Here is an 18,932-nt window from a genome sequence, read left to right as displayed (position 1 = left end):
AGCAAAAAAAACCCCACAAAAAGCATGCCAATCCCAACAGGAGGCTGCAGGAGCATGTGCCAGGATGTGGGGTGGGGAAGGCTACCTGGGTGGCAGATGCGGCTGGTCTTGGCCCCAGCCTCCAGTCTCCCAGCCCCGTGGCCCCCCGGTGCAGCGGGGGCGCGTCGACACCACACACACACACACACACACACACACACACAGCCAGGCCCGAGGGGTAGGGCAGCAAGCGCAGTGACACGTTTTTGTTGTTTTGGGTTTGTTTTGGGTTTTTTTCTTTTCCCGGAGGGGGGGGGGCTTAAAAATAGCTCTGCGGTCATCATCAGGCACCCAGAGAGGATGTGGCAGGCTTCAGCAAAGCAGAGGCTCTGTGCATTTGCCATTTCTATTAAAACATTAGTAAAGTTAACGCAGCCTTGATGGCATCTGAAATACTAAATAAAAGACCAGTTTCAACCCCATTCCTCACTGGAGGGGATACACTAGTGTGTTTCTTATTCTTATTTTCCTTATAGCCTGTTAAATTGACTAATAAAGTCAACACAGAGTTGTCTGTTGCTTAAAAAAACTCAGTAATTTTGTTAGAAAACGTTGAAATCCAACCCCAAAGTATTCAGCCCAAATATTCAGTTAAAGTAACCATGTGGGTTAAACCAAACAAAGGCAAAGCATGCAAACCTGCAGCAATGAAAACCAGGCTTAAATAAACGAAGGAAAGTTTATAAGAACCCTTTAGCTGTGTCGTGGTTTAACCCCAGCCAGCAACTAAGCACCACGCAGCCGCTCACTCACTCCCCCCCCCACCCAGTGGGATGGGGGAGAAAATCAGGGAAATGAAGCAAAACCCACGGGTTGAGATAAGAACGGTTTAATAGAACAGAAAAGAATAAACTAATAATGATAATGATAACACTAATAAAATGACAACAGCAATAATGAAAGGATTGGAATGTACAAATGATGCGCAGTGCAATTGCTCACCACCCACCAATCGACACCCAGCTAGTCCCTGAGCAGCGATTCCCCCCACCCCACTTCCCAGTTCCTATACTAAATGGGACGTCACATGGTATGGAATACCCTGTTGGCCACTTTGGGTCAGCTGCCCTGGCTGTGTCCTGTGCCAACTTCTTGTGCCCCTCCAGCTTTCTCGCTGGCTGGGCATGAGAAGCTGAGAAATCCTTGACTTTAGTCTAAACACTACTTTAGCAACAACTGAAAACATCAGTGTTATCAACATTCTTCTCATACTGAACTCAAAACATAGCACCATACCAGCTACTAGGAAGACAGTTAACTCTATCCCAGCTGAAACTAGGACAAGCTGGAAAAAAAAAACAGTGAAGGAAAACTGCATGAAAGTTTAACATGAAGCATATGATACTCAGGGGTTCGTTTTACAGGTACATGGCTTCACCTCGGACGGTCATTGTCTTAATCACAATTTCGAAAATTACTTTTCTGCTAAGCTGCATTTCCTTCAAAACCTCATGGCAGTGGTTTCTGCTGAAGAAACCCATGGCAGCTTTTGGCAGTTTAAGAGGAGCACTTCTCTTCCATGCTGCAGCTCTCTCCCACTGCCCACGCCTCACCACATTGCTAATTTCAGTATCCGACTTGTTTAGTTATATCAGCTCTAGTAATGTGGTTGCAAAATATGTACCTTTCACACAAGAATCCGGATTGTTTTGATTAGAGACCCATGTGCTCTTCAAAAAGTTTGCTTATGTGCAACAGTTCTTCGAGGGGGGGTTCAACCACTGCTTTTAAACTAGTTACTAATAGGTAAAAATCAGTTTGCTATCGGGATCTAGTAAGTCTTTTTTTTTTTTTTAAAAAGAGATATTTTAAACAAGCAGTTTAAAATGTCTATGCTAAATTATATCAAACTGCACGTAGTTTGGTAATACTTATAACCATTGCTGTTCTGCAGTTTAGATCATCACAAAAGAAATCTTCATGACAATTGTTTTTTGATCAAAAAAAGGGCATGGGATTACTGACATGTTTTTCTCTGTGGAATAATGGGCTTACAAAATTATTTTCTTTCACATTATATCCCCAAAGAAGCAGCCAGGGAGGAAAGCGCTGGAAAAACAAGGCCAAAAATAACAAGAGATTGTTTAAACTTCTTAGTTGCTTTTCATTTTCAAGAAAAGCTGAATAAACAGCATCGACCCCGCCTGACAGTGCAGAAAGCAGGTTTGCAATGAAAGAGGAATGCAGACAGAAGAGAGGAGGGTTTCTTTCTTTCCTTTTCGGGTATTTAACTTTCCCCTGTTCAAAAAAGAGCTGCGTGCAGCCCAGGGAGTACTTTATTTACCATGTACAGAAGAAACAAGTCAAATTTAAAATTAACCTCCAGTCATGCTGGGAATAGACTGGACCAAATGTTGGGGGAATTCTTATTCCCCCCTTCTGATATTTGTGTCTAATTCTGCTGCTTAACCATCACCCCTTATACTGCCCAGGAAGGGAACGGTCCCTTTTGGTAACAAGCCCCGATAGAATTATTTTATTTAAAAAGAAAAAGGAGAAGAGAAAGATGGACTAAGCAACTTGGGGCAACAAAGCTTTACAAGGAGAGAAGAAAGGCTCGGATAAAATACGACACATTTATCTATCAATTACTAGACAAGTAACAACAGTTTGAAAAGAGTGGCCTGTGAATGGTTACTATTCAGTTTGTATTTTATTCCCCGCTGGTCACGGAATTGAGATCAGAAGAAAAAGTGAAAACACATGGCTGAGGTCAGTAGGATCGGAGAACCACCACATACAGCAAAGGGAAGGAAAAGCAACAGGAACTTGTGTGAAGAAATGGATTATTTAAACAGAGTTTACCATCACCTGCACCCCATTATCCTATAATCTACACTGCATGGAAGCATAGAAATATATTAAACTAGTGATAGGTTTCACCATCACTTTATACCAATCAATTCCATTATATACTTTCAGACATGTTTAGAATTCTTGGACTAATGTGTTTATTTTAAATATCACAGGGAAATTATGACATCACCAGCAAATAATGCTGGGGAAGGTTGCCTTCTTTTTGAAGTATGCTACAGTGAAACATGATTTTAATTACATAATCACTTTGAAACTGTAATTATATAATAAACGAGGGGGATTAAGCAGGAAGTATATAGTACATTAAAATTGCTTAGGTCTTGGAAAAATAAACCGAACATACAATGAGAATTGCTTGGTCATGGGGACTGCTTGATAAATTCAGGCTATCGCATTTATTTGCATTTCGTCCAGGGCAACAAAAAGATGCCCCCTCCGACAGCTGGCGACGTTTGCTTCCCGGCTCCCGGAGGAAGGAAACCCAGCGCTGTTTTACTAGCTTTTATCGCAAGCCCCGCCGGTGACTTCGCCGAGCAGGACCGCATCCCCTCCGCGACGCTCCTCGCCCGCGTTGCTGAGAGAGCCGTCACCTGGGAGGCGGCCGCCGCGGCCCTATCTATCTTCCGCCGCGCAAAAGAGCCAGGCAGGGACAAATCTGTTTTTAAGAAAGGAATTAGTAGCCCTCCCCTCCGCCCCGGCGAGCTCCGCACACGGTGGCTGCGGGGCGGGGGGCTCCTCCGCCCCCTCTCATCACTCCACCGGGACTCGGAACGCCCGGGAGCGCCTCTCGGGGATCTCCGCGAAGCCCACGCAGGTTAGTCCACGGGGATTTAATTTTGCATCCACGGGCTGTGCACAAAGTCCCGAGGAGCCGGTGGCCGGCCTCGGCCCGGCCCCAGCCCCCGGGGGGTGGGGAACCTGCAGCTCTCCCCCAACTAGCCCGCTCGGGGAGGCCGCGACCCCAGAGCCAATCAGCCACGGGCTGCGCAGCGCACCGCTCGGCTTTCCTCCGGAGAGAGGGGAAAGAGGAAGTTTTGGTTTACTTTTTAGGCTTTTCTTAAAGTTTTTTTAATATTTTAAGCGCTAGTCGGGAGTGGGGCAAGGCCCTAGGGACCCCTCCCTGTCCCCCCGGACTGCCATCGCCTTGGCGCTGCGATCGGTTGTGGGTCGCCCCCTGTCCCCCGCGGGCGTGGAGCCGGCTCTGCCAGCCTCCCTCCATCCCCCCGGACCGAGCCAGGCACCGGCACTGCCCAGGGGGGTGGGGGTTTGCCCTGCCTAGGCAAGGGGGGAGGTTAGCCGTGGGGACCCCGCTGAGAGCACAAGAAGCCCCACAGGGAGGAAGGGACCATGCCTGCACAGTGGGCACCCATGCACAGCCAGGATGGCAAAGCCCTAGGGGTACTGAATGGACCCCAAGTCCAGCATGAAACTCAGACCCTGGCTAGCCTGGAGTCTCTGCTTGTACATAGGCATGTCTGAGCCACATCAGGGGTTGGTATTTCCCCCTTCATTTCCAGTGGTTTGTTGGGGGTCAACCTGAATCTCTGGGCAGCTCAGGCTCAGCCCTTGCCACACTACCAATGAGCTGCTCTTGACACTTATCCACTGTGTTGTTCCCATCAGGGACATGCCTGGTCTTTGGGTCTGCACTGGGTATTTCATCCCCATCAGGGCACCCCATTTTCTGGGAGGTGGAGGGGACAGACAGTGGCATAGGTGCCCTGCACCACAGGAAGGGCTTGGGCCACCCCACACAGCTTTGTGCTGGGCAGGAGAGCTGTGGATCTGTCTTCTCCCCTCGTAAGACCTGGAAATGATCTCCACTTGGGTGTGCTTCTGGCAAATCTACTGCTCAGAGGAGACACCTGCAAGCCCAGACAGGTCCTGTGAAGGGCTGGTTTGGGGGGAGCAAGCACAGGCACTCTGCTTGGTGCAGCCTGACCTGGCCCTGTTACCGAAAAGCTCGGAATGAAGAACTTATCAACACCAATTTAGTGTAGATAAGCAGACACTTCTTTATTGGCGGCCGGGTGCGCGGGCGAGTCCTCTCACAAACCACGCACACCTGTCACCAAAACAATATACCTTATATTAAGACTTATTGATGCATATTCATTAGATTTCCAAGAAAAGTTATACATATTCATTAAACTTCCGGGAAATCATTAGCATATGTAAATGTCCTTTACGCAGGCGCAGTGAAGGTCTCTCCGAGGCGTGGTAAGTCTTGGAGGTGGGTAGCTTTTGACCAGGAGGTGTGTTTTGGTATTATAATGAAGCAAAGTTCGTCTAGAGTTTATGATTTCTTCATCGATGTTATGGCAACAGGTGCAATCCATCCTTTTTGAGAGTAGCTATGCGGTTATCTCTAACAGCTCTAGCCAGGGACCTTCCAGGAGCCTTGTACTGCACATTCTATCCTTGGGGATCGGCCGCTGCATTCCAAACAGGCCGTTGTCAGGTAACGTACTGACAACTCTTACACCACCCCGTTGTCAGGTATTTCTTTATCTTGTTATTTAAGTTCTAAATGTTCCTACTAGATGATTTTAGCCAATTTCTCCGGCCTTGATACGGGGCTATACAGGGGATTTCACAGCAGACACTGGTTGGTGGTTAAATATATAAAATACAACATACATATGATTTTGCTAAAATATTGAAACTAAATATGATTAATTCTAACTAATAACAAATCAGTGACAAATCAGTAACAGCCCCAGCCCTCAGGGAACAAAGCAGATTGGCATCCAGGGGCTAGGGAGCTCTATGTTTCACTCCAAAGTCTCAGGACTCCCTACAGCCCATTGAGCAGGCTTTTATTTTGTCCATGAATCCCAAGGTCCCTCTTTCTGGGACCTCTAACTCAGATATGCTGCCACATGGCTGGCCTGGAAAGCGCAAAGGCAGGAGACTGCCTGCTAACAGCACAGAAAGTTAAACCATGTATGGGAGCCTCATCAGGTGGCTCTGCACCCCCCCACAGTTCCCTGCAGACCAGCCCAAAACACTGGTTTCACTGTCAGTGAGGCAGGTCATATGCAGATGCAAACCACATACCCAAGAGACCATGCCAGAGAGAGTAATTTCCCCAGATGCTAGCTGTGTGGTCATGGGTTCTCAGAAATATAATTTTTTCATATGAAAACATTTCTTTTTCCTTGAGATGTCACGTTAATTAACATGGAAGGATGCTATCACATCCCAATTTCTCAGGACAATGACTCCGGTTTGCTGATTCCCAGGTCAGGATTAGGGTGAAACAACACCAGGGACCCTTTAACTCACAAAACTCAACTTTTATTCACTAACAACAAAAATTAGCATGAAACTATGTCAGTAAACCATGTAACACGTGCTAACCATACGTCACCAAACATATACTACAAGCCTTGCTTATTTGGGGATCAATTCAGGGAAGACAATAAGGAGAGCCCTCCCGTTGAGTCACGAGGTTCAGAGCAGACCCCCTTGCTTTCTAGACTCCTCCTCAGAGAAGAGCCCAGGGGCGGCTGGATCCACTCCTAGTCCCAGACTTGGTCAACGGTTTTATGTCTTAAAGGGATGAGGTGTAGGGATTACGGAAGAAAAAAAAAGAGAGAGAGAGAGAGAGAAAAAGAAAAGAGAAAGATTTCACCGGTCCTGGGTCCAGCATTGGTCCAGTCAGCCGAAAGATCCAATTCCAGTGAGCGCGTGCAAAAGGCTTCCGTTTGTGTCCTTTTATCATCTCCTTGCCCCTCCTTCGGGTAGGCGCTCAAACTCATTAGGCTAATTAGGTGCCATGCGCGGTTTGTGCTTTCAGAACCTTCAGGAAATGGGCTGGTGAGCTTGGGGGTCGTTTGGGGAGGAACTTCTCCCTCCCTGCAGATGTGACCATTGTTTGATCTTTGGCCATACACGGTGAGCTGCCCTGCTCAGCGTATCCGAACAGCATATCAGAACACGGAGCTGAGCACCCTCCTGCACAGCCTCCCCATCCTGTTGCTGATGCCCTGTGCTGATCGGCTTCTTTTCACCTGTGGTTCGTTGCTATGCAGAACTTGCCCCACCACAATGTTTGAGACATTAACTCTTTCAGTCCCTCACACCCCTCCGGAGTACAAGCGTGCCGGAGGGCAGAGAAAGCCACTCGCCTAGGCCACCTCATTTTCTCCACACAGGCTCGAAAACCTTTTTGCCTGGTGAGAGGGGAGAGGTAGCCCTCTGCCAAGAGCCTCGGTAACACGCAGCATATTTTCGGAGAGGGCTGCAGAGCGGTCCGTGGGGAGAAAGGAGACGGTCCGAGGAGGAAAAAACCAGGGGAGTGCCCATGAGCAGCCGAAGCTCCGCAGCGGAGAGGTTTCCTGAAGTATTCGCCGCCCCAGAACCCGGGGTCGAGCTGGAGAAAAGCCGGACTCCTCGCCCCGGCCCTTCCCCTCGCTGTGGGGAGGGGCAGGGAGGGGAAGCGGGGGGCGCCGGGCTGGGGGCTTCCTTCCCCGCCAACCGCCGGTACCAGTGCCCCCGCAGGGGTGCGGCAGTTGCCGCGGTGCGCCGGTGCTGGCAGAGCCGCCGGTAACGGCGGGGTTGAGGATGCGAGAGGCTCCGCGGGGAGAGCGACCGCAAACGTCACAGATCTTCGTGCACCCCTCAGGACAGTGTGGGACTGCGGAGGTAACCCTACGGGGCGGCGTTTTGATTTCTCAACCGTTTGGTAAATAATGCTTTGGTTACAGCACACTCGTCCTTTCCGGTATCATTGCGCCGGGCTATGATTTTATGATGGGACCAAGCTGGGAGATCGGTATTTACACCGAATAGTGCACATTGTCCACTGTGTTATTGTATTAAAACACACCAGGTTATGTGAATACATCGACAGTTTATTTCAGGCACAAATATTAGCATGCCAAGCTGGCACAAATCCCCCCCCCCCCCCCCGCGATCTGCATCCCTGCGATTGCACCGGGACAACTACGGATGCTCGGGGAAAAGATTTGTTCCTGAAAACTCAGCGCCCGCACTTTCCCCTCGGCTGCCACCTGCGGCGCCTGCGCACCCGAGAGCAGAGAGTGCAGAATCACCGTTTCGACTCCCCGCCGTCTGCTTTCATTTCTGCTACTCTCGTCGCATCGCCCACGGCAGCCCCCAGGGCCGGGAAGCCGGATCCTCGGTGTGGGCTTCCTCTGGTCCTTGAAAGGCACCGACGGGGCACTTTTGCTGTACTTGCGGCACCGGGCAGATCTCAGAGCAAAGGACCATGCGGACCTCGTCTGTACCATCTGACCGTAAAAATCTGGTTCTGAATACGTGTGTATTTTTGCAAGACAGAATTTTCCATTACCTGTTGACTGGGATCACGTATGTAGAGGAAGCTTTTGATATAATGCTGTTTTCGCTCACTGTAAATCCCACACGTTGCAGTCAAATTCTTACCAGCTGGGAGGGCCAGAGCAGTAAAACCCAATAATTCTGTTTCATCATAAATCAACTTTATGAACTGTACTACAAGGTATATAATTCTGGAAGCTACTCTCTTTAGTGGTAAATGGCTGTTGAAATGTTCAGCTGTGGCATTGTCAAATTCCCTTTTCCACCTAAAACTTGACACAAGCTAATTTTTGCAGTGATCGGGGTCTCTTCCTTAATTTGGAAGAAAACCGCCGGGCATAAATTGTATTAGACAAATGGAAACGTAAACTTCAAAGTGTAACATTTATAATAAAATCCCTGGACGCTGATGTCGCAGTCAGCCTATGGTTCTTATTCGCATATTTGTAATCAAATGTGTGCAGGCGTCTGGCCTTGGTAGGCTGTCACGCAGCTGTAGTCAAAGAATAAGTGACCTCATTTTAAAAGAAAATGTAAAAGTACCCGTTCAAATTTCGTTTTAAAGGACTCTTTCCCCCCTCTCTGTACTTGCACTGTGTAAAACAAGATCGAAAGATAATTATGCCCACACAAGACAAATCTGATCCCAGCGTACATGGTATTTCCTCCTCGCTTTTAATTTGTTACTGATTGATTCAGGAGCTTTTTAGGAAAAGAGGAGCTGAATGAACAAACCCGTGGTGCCCTCTCCGTGCTCGCAGGCTACTTTGGAGTAGACTGAGATGACACCTCTCATTCAAACTTCAGATTACCATCCACATCGAAGTTAAACGTTTCTTGTTTTGGTTTTGATCCTGCATTAGTTAGGAAGGTTCTCCAGGAGTATCTGGAGAAAGGTAGTTTAGCACATTATTTGCTCTTAGGTTTTTCAAAACTATACCTGATTCTAGGAATGTCAGAACGAACTACAATGTTTAGCAACTCACCGATGATGATGATGATTGTTATTATTATTATTACAACCACGAATATTGTGACTACTACCAATAAAATATATCGATCCAGCACCACAGAACACCGCAGTACAACAACATAATAAAAGATTTCGGTAGACTTCTCCGAGTCCCAGGAGGCAGGGTAGGGTCTCTATCAGGGCTCTGCAGCTTGTCAAAACTTGTCTAATCAAAGGAAGTGAAAGCGGGGAGGAAAAGGATTGGGATTTTGCTGTGTAACTTTGGAGCCTGGAGACGGGTTAGGGATCGAGTCGAATTGGGTTTGCTCATGCCAGCATGCTGGTGAGGCTACGGCGGGCATTTGGACTAGGAAATACGGCCGATATGTTGTTAATTTTTCTCCATAAAATTACCCAAAAGATTATTGTGTGAAACAGCTGTCAAGATTTTACCCTTGGAAAAGAAAAGAAACCACAAGCCACACACCCACACACACTGCATTTAAATGACAACCTGTTATATGCTGGGGACCCTCAAAGAGGTGTCTTGCGTTTGAACTAATTTAGAGATACTTTAAAACTAATTATTGCTCGGTTTAATAATTGTTCAATTTTTCCGTCCAGTAGCAGGAGATTTAGTCATAGAAAAATCTCCATAGATATCCCCAACCGCCTTGAGAAAGTAGAGACGTGCTCCATCTCTCCCCGTGGGACTGGGCATGCATTTTATGTTGTAATGTACTTATTTTAATGTTTCTCCATTCAAACCTCTGTTCGTTATTTTTGTGCAATCGAGGAAAAGAACAACAAAAAATAACCCCGAGGATGCTCTCGCTGGCACTGTCAGTGTGTAATATACCGTGTTTCCTTGCAGAGTTTGCTATCTGCAATCTTGATTTTTGCTTCGGGTTATGGCGTTCCTGGCATGGACCACGTAGCCAAATGCAGGAGAGAGACACAGCCTGCTCAGCCTAGTGCTGTGCTTGCCTCGGCTCGGAGGAAATCGGAGCACTGATGCAGGCAACTTATTTGCTCTATATTTTGGAGCTATGGAAACAGACTGTAATTTTATATATATATATATCGTTAACACTTTTATATATATTAAAACAAAAATCTCTATGTAAGTATAGACAGTCTGTCTTTATAGATAGATTTAGATTAGCTGCTAAAAATTATTAAAGTCCAGGATAAATGGGAAGAAAGCTATTATTGTTTGTAAGGTCGTCATAATATAATAAAATAAGATTGGGAGATAAAAACACTCCCATTCATTTTATTCCTCGGTGTATTCTGAAGTCAACTAGCTTCTGGGTGTCTGGGATTTTACAGAGATGTAAGAAAAAAATTTTTTTAAACGAAGTGAGCTCTAGCAGTGGAGTCTGCTCTGCTGGAATTAGATATGTTACCATTTTCCATGCGTCATTTTATCCATCACCCTTCAGACCAGTTTTGTATGATAATTTTTATTATAGTTTAGTCCGCATTAGTATCACACCACTTAACCTAGAACAGTTCCAAAATTACATCTTTTTTATGTTAGCAAGCACCGCTGCCACAGCAGTGATGCTGCAGCTAAAGATCTCGTTTATGAAACATACTTGATATGTCACACTTTTCTGGAGGAATATAACTCCATTTTTATCTCCGCTTTCAGAGGAGAGATTATAACCTTGTTTTACCTCCCAAATGGAAAAGCAAAGCATACGAAAGCAACTGCTTGTTCGCGGTCTTTTAATGTCCAACGTCTTAACGCTATTATATTGACCATTAATATACAAATATAATCTCTTGTTAAAAAGTTTAGCTCATCCGATTAGGCAGTGAGTGCTGGCTAAGCCTACCCTAATTTGAGGCAGAAGGAGAAGACAGGACCAGGGGAGAGACAGAAGACGACCGGGAACAGCTTTATTAGATAAGTATATTAATCTGGATCCCAGCTGTATGTGCAGTGTTTTCCAAGATTCCTTTCAAAAATCTTTTTTTTCTTTCGGATGTGGGTTTCCTTAATTAATCGCTCATGCCGCTGTGTACATTACAGCTCAAGAGTGTAATTTTAGTCAGTTGTTTTGAAGTGCTTTACTGTTCCTATCTGATTTGCATTTGTCGATTAAGCGTACAAGACACGTAACACTCGTAGATGGGAGTCCCGATAACCGGCTCTCCGCGGTCTCGAGCACGTCCCCCCGGCGGCCGGTGCCCGGCGCGACTCTGGCTGCGCTCTCCCCGCCAACGGCCAGGTCGCCCCCCGCCGGCCAGGCCGCCGCCCGGGGGCGCACGCCACCCTTCGAGCCCGCCCAGAGCGGAACCTGCGGCGGAAAGGTGCAACGTGCTGCTTCTGCCTCGGGCAGGCTCCGGACGTCCGGCGTCACTTCCCGTGGCAGCGCGGACCGGCGGCGGGACCTGCCGTTCCCCGGGCGCTCGGAGACAGTCGACTAGAGTTTAGCCCCTTGCCCTGCCCCGTCTTCACCTCCCGCCGCAGCCCTTAAGCGCCCGCCCGGATCGGTCAGCCCTGCGCCGCCCAGGGCCCCGGGGCCCTGGGGCCTGTCCCCCCGGGGCCGGCCCCCTCCGGAGCCGAGCCGAGCGCCCCCGTCCCTGTGGTCCCGCCGGGCTGGCAGCGCGGCATTGCTCTGGCGCGGAACACTTAAACCCGTGTTTTCTGCTTTAGTCTCCTCCTTTATAGGGCCGCCACCCCACGCCGCGGGGATTTCATTTCTCCCAGGGACTGCCCAGGTACTGGGGTGCCGGCGCCGCCAAGCCCCGCGGACGTTACGACCATTGGGGCAACGGCACCGCCACCGAGGCGGCACGCGACGCCTCAAGCTGACCCGGCCCAAGGGCGCGGCCATTCCGGGGCGATGCGGTGGCTCCGCCCGGGCCTCAGCCCGCCCGGCACCCAGGCCTGCCCCGCTGCGCCGCGGATGCCTGGGACTTCTCACTTCATCTGTCACCAGTTCTGCTCGCCTGCCCAGCTGTCAAAACAGGGGGTGTCTTTTTCATTCCAGCTCACAAAGTACCGAAGGGGAAAAGGGCTTTAATGCCTGTGTTTGGACACAAGCAATTGTCCCTAATTATTGTTTTTCTTTTGAACCTGCTCGTCCTGTTGGAGAGCCAGCAGAGGAGCGTGCCCTAATCCTCCCCAGTCAGTTGATCTCAGTGGGTTTTGCAGGGCAAACCAAGCGAGAAGGCTTCATGGCTTTCATCTCGATGTGAGTTTTAAACTGATTGAAACTCGTTGTGATGGGAGAATTAACCTCGGAGCCCATGCTTTCAATGGCCTCTGATAAGAGATTATATGTGTTGATAGCAAGCTTTTCTTGGCAAAATGTTTTCAAAGGTCTTGGAGCTGTTAAATCAAAGCACTATTGAATTGGTGGTAGGCCCCTTTAGAGCTCTCCCTCCTTCTTCATTCCCTGGTACTATATGTTGTTAATTGCTGGCAGGGGTGGGAGAAGGAAAACAGAAAATCCTCTGAGATAAACACTCATGCACACAAGGGTGATAAGCAACATCAGCCAGACAACTACAGGGAAGCCAGAGGAAAATTTTCTTAATCCCACAGAGGATAACTCCATAAACTCTCAGGTCAGTACAAGTTAAATCCTGTTCTGCTGCAGTCTCCTTTCACGTATCTGCTTCTTGCTTTTGTGGGGGTTGCAATAGCAATCCAAGGACCCATGCTTCAATGTTATTTCCTCAATAATTCACCCTCTTACATATATAAAAAAAGAATTAAGAGAGGAGATTCACAGAAAAGCTAGAGGCTATATGAATCTTTCAGCCATGAATATGTGTGTGTGTAAGGAAAGCTAGGTAATATTTAAGACCGGCAGAAACCTTGATGAGACCTCTTTATACTGGAGCTACTTATTCTTTGAGTTTGCTTCTTTTCTACCTGTCCAAAGTTTGTGTCATGGACTCTGGAATTACACATCTCGGTAGAGTCATCATAGTTGCAAAATTTGGATCACATTTGGATGAATACTTTCTTTCCTCTGTCTCAGAATGAGGACTTTGAAAAAACTGAGTGCAAAAGTAAAAGTCTGCCCCTACCGCTCTTATGACTTAGGGAATCTCTGTGCACTGATCCACTCTGGATTTTATAAATGAATGTGGGTTTGTTCAGAGACAGTTTTGGGACAATAGATGTGGTTCTGATTTTAATTGTGGAAGGCTAAGGCCTAACAGAAGAAAGTCTTCTGGGAAGTAGAGGAGGAGATAAGCGTTTTCTATTGGACAGGCAATCCACTTCAAGAGAAATGCTTACAAGAGTGTGGCACCCACTGCAGAAAGCTGTTGAGCTGGAAAAAGAACAACACTTAGCTCTGCATCGGTATCTGCTGGCAGACAAGGAGAGGTGTTTGGATGGGTGTTATGTAGGACTTTGGGACATTCTTATTAAAATAACATTCCAGTTTGATGTTGAGATAAATAAAACACTGATATCCAAGTCCAGAAACATATGAATAAAAGGATTTTGTTAGAGCTGCCAATAATAAAAGATCACCCTCTCCAACACTGTAGCCTGCAGTGGTAATGAAGCAGCAGTGGAAGTAGTGGCAATATGGTGATAGGCAAACAGCTTGATGGGAAAACACCTGGAAACTGCCTTAGAGGGAAGAGATCAGCCTGGCCAGGAGTTGGATTGCCATAAGCCTAGACAACAACCTATGGAGGCATTTGTCGTGGTTTAACCCCAGCCAGCAACTAAGCACCACGCAGCCGCTCACTCACTTCCCCACACCAAGTGGGATGAGGGAGAGAATCGGAAAAAAAAGTAAAACTCGTGGGTTGAGATAAGAACAGTTTAATAGAACAGAAAAGAAGAAACTAATAATGATAATAACAGTAATAAAACGTCAATAATAATAATAAAAGGATTGGAATATAGAAAACAAGTGATGCACAATGCAATTGCTCACCACCTGCCGACCAACGCCCCGTTAGTCCCCGAGCGGTGATTCCCCCCAGGCCAACTCCCCCCAGTTTATATACTAGACGTGACATCACATGGTATGGAATACCCTGTTGGCCACTTTGGGTCAGCTGCCCTGGCTGTGTCCCCTCCCAACTTCTTGTGCCCCTCCAGCCTTCTTGCTGGCTGGGCAGGAGAAGCTGAAAAATCCTTGACTTTTAGTCTAAACATTACTTAGCAACAACTGAAAACATCAGTGTTATCAACATTCTTCGCATACCTAATTCAAAAACATAGCACTATACCAGCTACTAGGAAGACAATTAACTCTATCCCAGCTGAAACCAGGACAGCATTACAACGAGCTGCCTCGGCCAATGCTCCAGCTGTAGGAGGAGTCCTGAATACAGGACTATTGGAAGTATACACTGAATGCTGGTAGTCACACTACCTGGACTGTCCGTTTTTCAAATTGCTATTTTATTATGTTTTCCTTTTCTCTCCAACAATGTTCCATGCATTTAAAGTCCTTTGTTTAAAGTCTTTACGTGTGAGAAAACATTGTTGGGTTTAGAATGCTCTGCTGGCATGCCTTGGGTTTCCAGCTCCTGATCCAAGCTCAAGCCAATGTAATTTACTGAAACCCCCATGACCTTGAACTCAGCCATATTTAATGCCTACAAGTGTTTGCCAGAACACAAACATGTAATCTTTTAAAAAATTTATTATTTAGAAGCTTGAGGTATAATTATTAAAATATTATGATTAAACTGCAATTGCACAGACAGTATATGTGCCAGAACAGTAACCTTTACTTTTTAAGTGAAACTAAATTGCCACAAAAATCCAAATTGTTTGGGATCCATTCAGCTTGTATCATATCATGGAAGTTTTTTGCCAGCAGATTGTTTAATGGGAGGCTTGATAGTAATTGGAAAATATGTTTTTGAGTTGAAAATTGGTAGGTTTTTTGTTTGTTTTTGTTAAACAGTATCTCAACAACAACTGGAATTGCAAAATGCATGTTTTGGCTTATTCAGTTCTTACTGTTGATTGGGCCTGTGAGTATTGTGGAGGAGCTGGGAAGAATAATAATAGCTCTACTTGTTCTGACTGTTGATTGTTGGAGTGTTCTGCAAGGGATCCTAGAGAGTTCACAGGCTGTGCAGGGTCTCAATAGAATTTATACATTGTACAGATCTCTTCTTCTTTGGTGAAGTGCCTCAGTCATCACTAAACTGTTGCAAAGCTTGTCGGGAAGAATGTACTTGCAGAGTTTATACTCTCCATAGAAGCAAACAGCTGCAATGTGGATTTTATAGCTTACATACGATGAAAGAAACCTGCAATAGTTAGAGTGTATAGAATAGAGTGGCTTTATATATATTTGACAACTCTGAAGAGACATCTGGGGCCAAGGCTGTTTCATTAGTCATTGCTACTTCAGAAATGCCTGCAAGTCCCAGAGTTTGCCACATAAAATAGTGTGCGTCCAATTTATAAAATTAAAGGGATGGTTTCAGCCCCGAAGATCTACAAATTTATATACTCGGTGAGAAGCAGCACTTGGATCTGACAAGCATATGGTGGAAACGTGGTATAACAGCAACATCTTTATCAGTCCCAATGGCAGCTGCTGCACACCAACTCTCAGCCATGGTCACAGACTAACATCTGAGGCAGATGTTGTCTCTTTCACCAAAGGAGAGAGACTCCCAGTATCCAATATACTGATGGAGCCTCTGAGGTTCTTGGGATCAGAAAGGTATATTGGCTCAGTAGCTTCTGTGGTCTTGATATGTGGAAGAGTTTTGGCTCTAGCAGCCTCTGGCCAAAATTTATGACATAAAAATAAATAACTTTCCCATTTATGCACTTCCATACCATTCATACCAGGACTTCCAGTGTCTTATCTCTCACTCTCCAGACTCAGCAAAAGAATCCTTGTTCCCTAGAGCAAGGAGATTATATTAATATTTCTTATTCAGATATTTCCCAGATAAACTCCACACATCACAGGATCACTGTTGGTCACAGAGACTGATTAACCAACCCAAAGAGAGTTCCAGCATGTTTCTGTCCAACCCTTAAGTAGCAGAAACCAACATCACTATAACTATTTTCTCTCATACAAATTTGCCATCTAATCACAATACACATAGCTATATAGTCCAGTTCCCTCCACTGTATTATTCTTTGTCATAGATTAACAAATGCTTAATTCTTCAAAGCAATAACTAGACCATGTAGAATTAGACTTCAATTGTTGCTCAGCAGGGATAAAGAGGAGCTCTTATGTGAAAGTACTGTATGGGCCAAATCCCACAGTCTTTATTTTTATACACGCTACTTACTTGTGAATATTTCTATTGGTCCCTGTAATTATTTTCAACATTTATTACCATCAAAAGATGAAAAATAGTGGGCATAGTTACTATACATGCTGTGTCAAGTACTTACTATATGGTGTTGCAGAGAGAGCAAGCTGTTTGTATCTGGAACCTAGTTGCCAAGCATTAAATCTTTTTTAGCTGTAAGTGAATTCTGTTTTTCAACTTACAATTTTTTTTTAATAACAAGTTCATTTTTTGAAGTAAAAGGTAAACATTGGGAGTGTTATTGCTTGTTTAACAAAAGTTTTGCCAGGGAATATAATTATGTTTCTGTATATCTTGATACACTGTAGCAGGATTTGAAATAAACCAGCTCAAGGAAAACTGCAAACACTAAAGAGTGGACTTCTATAGCAGACCATTTTTTTATGGCTTACAAGAGCCAAAAGCAAAAATGCTCCAGCCTGTAGCAGGTACCACAAGCCACAGAGAAGAAATCCCAAAGAGTAATTACATGCAAATACTGTAAGGGAAAGAAATGCTGGCCAGTAGAATTTAATGAACTTAAAAAAATATAGGCAAAGGCAAGTTAAGATGCACAACAGTTAATAGGCTCAGACATCATTCAGTGGTGTCCTGGTTTCAGCTGGGATAGAGTTAATTGCCTTCCTAGTAGCTGGTATAGTGCTATGTTTTTGAATTAGGTATGCGAAGAATGTTGATAACACTGATGTTTTCAGTTGTTGCTAAGTAATGTTTAGACTAAAAGTCAAGGATTTTTCAGCTTCTCCTGCCCAGCCAGCAAGAAGGCTGGAGGGGCACAAGAAGTTGGGAGGGGACACAGCCAGGGCAGCTGACCCAAAGTGGCCAACAGGGTATTCCATACCATGTGATGTCACGTCTAGTATATAAACTGGGGGGAGTTGGCCTGGGGGGAATCACCGCTCGGGGACTAACGGGGCGTTGGTCGGCAGGTGGTGAGCAATTGCATTGTGCATCACTTGTTTTCTATATTCCAATCCTTTTATTATTATTATTGACGTTTTATTACTGTTATTATCATTATTAGTTTCTTCTTTTCTGTTCTATTAAACTGTTCTTATCTCAACCCACGAGTTTTACTTTTTTTTCCGATTCTCTCCCTCATCCCACTTGGTGTGGGGAAGTGAGTGAGCGGCTGCGTGGTGCTTAGTTGCTGGCTGGGGTTAAACCACGACAAGTGGCTAAAAGATCCTTTGCTGACATTATGTTGGGTACTTAGTTCATTCTGGCACACTGTCTGCGGGTTATCTTGCTAATATGCAGAGTAACGTGTACAGAATCAGGTATTCTTTGCAGAGGCAGAAGCTTGAATTAAGTGGCCATACAGAGATGGACATATACACAAACAAGAATACATGTTTAAAGGATTTCTTTAAAGGAATCTTACTCATTGGCTGATGTTTTGCATTGTCACCATGAGGGCCTTTGCTTTCTTAGAGATGCATTCTAACCTGTTCAGTAATTAACAGCGCTAAGCAGCCTTTTACTTTTTAAAAGCTGGGAGAATGACATACACTTTAAGTTTAAAATCACCAGAACTGTAGGAGATGTTTCCTTTTGTTTTGGGGGTTTTTTTGAATGGATGTAATATTTATTGAACTGTTTGTCTGAATTCTGACATTTTATTTCCATCCTTACTTTTTTTTTATAGTACGCCTTGTTCTCCCCTCACCCCACATCTTCAAAACACACCCGTGCAAATTTCCCTGAGCACATGTGGGAGCAGAATGGGATGCCTTGCTTGAGAACACAGCCCTGGCAAGTGCTGAGTGTGTGACTGGCTGAATAAGAGCAAGTGGGGCTGGACTTTGCAAGCTTGTGCAGCTAGCTGGATTAGGCAAAGAAATACATTTGTGCACACAATTATCCTGCTGCAGCTTTGAAATCAAGATAATGTTTGCATCAGGTGTTTCATACCCACAGAAATGAGACCTTAGACAGAAACAAGGGAGGAGATCATAGACATCAAATTGTCTAAGATTATTACATAGCCTGAAAAACCACCAAGACACCTTGGAAACTAATGGCTTTCTAGCAGAGTGAGGAATCTGCGGCTCACAAACTCTGTGCAGTTTGTAAGCAGTGAGTGCGGCTCCCATGTCTCATTATCAATGGCTAGCTGTGGCTATCCCAAATCCCTCATGAACTGCAAGACAATAGGGGTTGAAGAGTCTAAAAACACCAGGTCATTTTGTGATACAGCTTCATATGCGGCCTAGCCATGTCTCCCAGTGGAGCAGTGGGACCTCAGCTAGCCTTTGCCATATCTCAAGTGCTCTCTGTTCCCCTCTCTTCAGAAGCGTGTGATATATGTCTTTTGGCTCTCAGCCCCCGAAGATCCTGGCATACAGCTTGTCGTATGAGATGGTGCTCACCCCTGGCCTAAAGGCTGGAGCACAGGGTTGGGAGATCTGTCACAAGCCATAACTTGAGCTTTGACTTTCTTACATAGACCTGGCAATCCGTACTCCCCACAGAAAAGCAAGGGATAGAGTTTTAATATGCCTGCCAAATTAACCTGAGGATA

This window comes from Aquila chrysaetos (genome assembly GCF_900496995.4).
Source record: "Aquila chrysaetos chrysaetos chromosome W unlocalized genomic scaffold, bAquChr1.4 W_unloc_2, whole genome shotgun sequence".
Taxonomy (NCBI): domain Eukaryota; kingdom Metazoa; phylum Chordata; class Aves; order Accipitriformes; family Accipitridae; genus Aquila; species Aquila chrysaetos.
Note: the sequence above shows the minus strand (reverse complement) of the source record.